Here is a 4,377-nt window from a genome sequence, read left to right as displayed (position 1 = left end):
CCTTGCCTTCAGGGTCTTTGCACCAGTCTCCTCTCTCATCTCCATGCTCAGGTCTCACCCATTCTGGTCTGTCCTCCAGAAGGGCCACTAGTGGGTTTTAAAACACAGATCTGACAACCTCATTTTTGTTTAAATCTTTGTCAGGCCATGAAATAAAAATCCTACGGGATAAAATTCCAGATTGTTCATCTCTTCTGCCTCTCTAGCCTCATCTTTCTTTGTGACCTCCACATGTCCCCCACATCACGCTTTCTGTAACTTCAGGCTTTCACCCAGGCCATTTCTCTGGGGGGACCTTCTCTTCCTCTGTCTCACATCCTTCACACTCCCAATGCCTCCTCAATCCCCAAACTCAAGTTGTATCACCTCCTCTGTAAGGCCGTCTCTGAGCCCCTTTTCCCCCAGGCTCCAGGACTTGTCTCTACACTCACTGACCACACTGTACCAGGATTATTGGCCTACCTGTCTGTCCGTCCCTCTGTAGTGTGAGTCCCCTGAGGCCAGGGACTTCACTCATCATCTCTGTAAGCCCAGGACTTGCACCCAGTAAGATCTAACTGAAGGTGCAAATGGACCCACCACCTCCACAACTTGCCCAGGAAGATTCCTGGGTGGTGTCTGGGTTGCTGGCAGGCATCCACTTTGGCGGGAACCTCCGCATGGGGGTCACGGCGTACTCCTAGCAAGAACACACACCTGCTGCATTATCCAGGCAGTCCTACAGGCGCCAGAGAGGGTTCCTCCACCTCTCTCACATCTGTTTCAGGATTCAGCCACCTCCTAAATTCAAATGATATTAACATATTTTTTGAGAGCTCACTGTATGAGATGTACTTCACATTCATTATCTCATTTAATCCTTAAAAACACCCAGCAATATTCCATTTTTCAGATGAAGAAACTGAGACAGAAAGAGATTAAGAAGCTTCCTTTTATTTTGTTTCCTGTGGAGGGGAGGAACAGAGTCATGTTCCTATAACTCCTTCTCACTAGCTACCTTGAAATACAGGTGGGCCTTACTTAAAAAAAAAAAAAACGGCCAACATAGCCAACACTCAGCATATCTAATAAGTGACAGTGAGTGGCAGTGGACTTTTTGTTTTACAAACGTAAGTCAGAGGCACTGACTACCATCCCCCACATCCCTTTCAGGCCCTGGGCAAATAGTTCAATTCAAATTAATACAATTTAATAAATATCTATTGAGTGCCCTCCACGTGGAAGGCACTATTCTGGGCACTTGGGAAATAAAAAGAACAAAGAGCCCTGCTCTCAAAGAGCTAGTGCAGAAAGAAAGGCAATGAACAATGCATATAATAAATAAGAAAGGATATACTATATTAGAAGGTGCAGCAGCCAGCCTCCAAGATGGCCTCCGGTCATCCCTCCTTCCTGTCACACAGGCCCTTGTGTAGTGCCCCCCACACTGAATAGGGCTGGCCAATAGAACATTGCAGAAATGACGGTGTATGACTTCCAAGGCTGAGTCAGAAAAGACAGTACAGCTTTCCTTGCTCTCTTGGAACACTCGCTGTAGGGGAAGCCAGCAGCACATCTCGAGCACACTCAAGCAGCCCAATGAAGAGACCAAGTGAGGAACTGAGGCTCTTGCCAAAAGCCAGCACTAACCTACGAGTGACCCATCTTGAAAGCATATCTTCCCACTCCAGTCATCCCTTCAGATGACTGCAGCCTGTTGACATCGTGACAGCTCGCGCTGCTATGAGAAAATACCACTATTGGTTCAAAACCTTGGGAGTTCCCCTGGGGGAAATCTGAAACTGATGCCTATACATGGGGGGCAAGGAAAGACTGAAGAAAGAGTCAGGCCACTCCAGATTGGTAGATGGCAGGTGGAAAAGCAAGGGAACTTATATACGAGGCTTGTCTTGGGTGGCTGCAAGATGAATGGATCTCTGCACCTGCCCACCAGAATCTTAAAAGTATATATAGAGCCTCACCTGGGTTCATTTACATATACCGTCTAAATGGTCTCAACAACCCCTTACTCTGTCAAGGCTGTGTCCTTGAAGTAGCTTCTAGTATGGGAACAGTGGGCAGAACATACATTCCAAGGATATGGGTGGGGGTAAGAAGGCTCCGATTGTCTGGGTCCAGCTCAACGGTCAACGAGTGGTCATTTCCTCTTGACGTCCTCCGACAACCACAGACTGGGTGGCTTAATAACAACAGACATTTATTTCTCACAGGTCAGGAAGCCGGAAGTCTGAGATAAGGGTGCCAGCACAGTCGGGTTCTGGTGAGGGCCCGCTTCCAGGGCTGCAATTCCTCACTGTGTCCTCACACGGTGGAAGGGGTGAGGGAGATCTCTAGTGTCTCTTTTATAAGGACACTAATCCATTCATGAGAGGTCCACCCTCATGACCTAATCACCTCCCAAATGCCACTCAGATAAGGACTCTCACATCCCCTACCCAGTTTCTAGGTATCAAGGACAACTCCAAGGCTCCAATCACAACAATCTGATTGGCATATGGTTTTCCAGGAAAAAATCTACAGACACAAAAAGCTACAACCTGCCTAGGACCTGAGGTCAGAGCCCCAGGCAGTAGAACTCTGCGAAAAGGTCTCTTCTCCAACTGATTACTCACTCCCATGTCTGCTCCATGATTCTGCTTTTAATTTCTCAGCACCTACTGTGTGTTGGGCTTAGGCTGAGTGCTAAGTATGCTGAAAGGAAAGACCAGGCCCAGCACATATCATGTAATCAATAAATGTTTGTTGAAGGAATGTGAGCTGCCCCGGAATGAGTTCCTAAGATGCTTAGAGAACTTTCATCTCAATCCTCAGTTGAGGATTTTATATCCCTTGACCATATACAAAAGAAAGAAAATAGGGGCTGGCCCAGTGGCATAGCGGTTAAGTTCGCGTGCTCTGCTGTGGCGGGCCGGGGTTCGCAGGTTCAGATCCCGGGCGCGCACGGACGCACCACTTGTCAAGCCACGCTATGGCGGCACCCCATATAAAGTAGAGGAAGATGGGCAAAGATGTTAGCCCAGGGCCAATCCTCTTCAGCAAAAAGAGGAGGATTGGCAACAGATGTTAGCTCAGGGCTAATCTTCCTCACAAAAAAGAAAGAAAGAAAGAGAGAGAGAGAAAGGGAGGGAGGGAGAGAGAGAGAAAGAGAGAGAGAGAGAGAGAGAAAGAGAGAGAGAAAGAGGAAAAAGAGAGAAAGAGAGAAAGAAAGAAAGAAAATAAACCTCTGCTATCGGGGACCCCTCCCGAGCTCTCCCAGCCAGTGGCCTGCCCAGGCTTTCTGCAAGGAGAAGTCCCTGGCATCTCAGGTCAGCCAAGGAAAATGGCCTGCTGCTTCCCCAGCCTCCATCCCCAAGTCTGAAGCAGGCCTCCTAGGTCTCTGTGCACGACAAAGGGGCTGCTCCAGCCCTGCCTCCTTGAGGGGTGAGGACTGGAGGCCTGAACCACTGGCCATGTCACGCACAGTGGGCTGGGGGTGAATGACTTGTGCCTGGGCAGCCTAGACAAAGGCAGTCTTAATGATTCATCAGGGCAGCAGGGTAAACATTTAGAGAAGCCTCTTCCTTAGAGGACCAGCCTTTGTCTTCTTGTTCCGACTGAAAGGACCTGGTCTGATGGGGGGGTGGTCTGTTACCACAGGAAGAACAGGTAGTAGCAGCAGCCAAACCAACACCGCAGCCTAAATGATGCAGCTGACCCAGCGGCATAGGGAGAGCTGAACTAACAACCAGCTTGAGGGAGCCTCCACGGGGATTCTCCAGGACACCCCAGGGGGCCTTTGCACATGGCGCTGTAAGTCCTACCCTCAGCTCTCCCATAGGGCTGGGAATTGTGCCCAGGACAAGTTCCATGCATCTTTCTCTAAAAAGCAAATGTCCCCAAGGCTCCAGAGGGCAGAGAGGCCTCTGCACCCTCTCCTCAGTCCTTCCCCAGTCCCCTCTTTCCAGCCACATAGCTGCTCTCTTCTCTTTAGTTACGCCACCCAGGGAGTCTGTTTCCCAAACAAGGCTCCAGGGCCCTCCCCTGGTTGCTGGCCAGCAACTCTGGGTAGTTAAATTCCTCCCATTCCTGATTCTTCACCTCAAGACATTCATGACCTGGCCCTTAGAGGGAAAACCTTTTAAGCCCCCTCATGGTAAGAGGCCATTAGGGTCTCTTCAGGGACTAAAGATTTGTTTCAGAAACAATGGATTAAGTCCCACCTGTCCAAGGTAATTGGGAAGACATGGCCATCCCAGTGCCTGGCGTGGCCTCTGTCTTGGTGGATGCCAACTTTAATGGCGACTGCAAACAGGAGCCACTCTAACTCACAAATGGGGAAGGGAATCCATATTTTGAAGCCTGAACCAGCCAAAACTAGTCATGTCTCAAAAGAGGCTT

This window comes from Diceros bicornis, chromosome 1 (genome assembly GCF_020826845.1).
Source record: "Diceros bicornis minor isolate mBicDic1 chromosome 1, mDicBic1.mat.cur, whole genome shotgun sequence".
Lineage (NCBI taxonomy): Eukaryota > Metazoa > Chordata > Mammalia > Perissodactyla > Rhinocerotidae > Diceros > Diceros bicornis.
The sequence above is the reverse complement of the archived record's forward strand: the minus strand, read 5'-3'. Positions refer to the sequence as shown.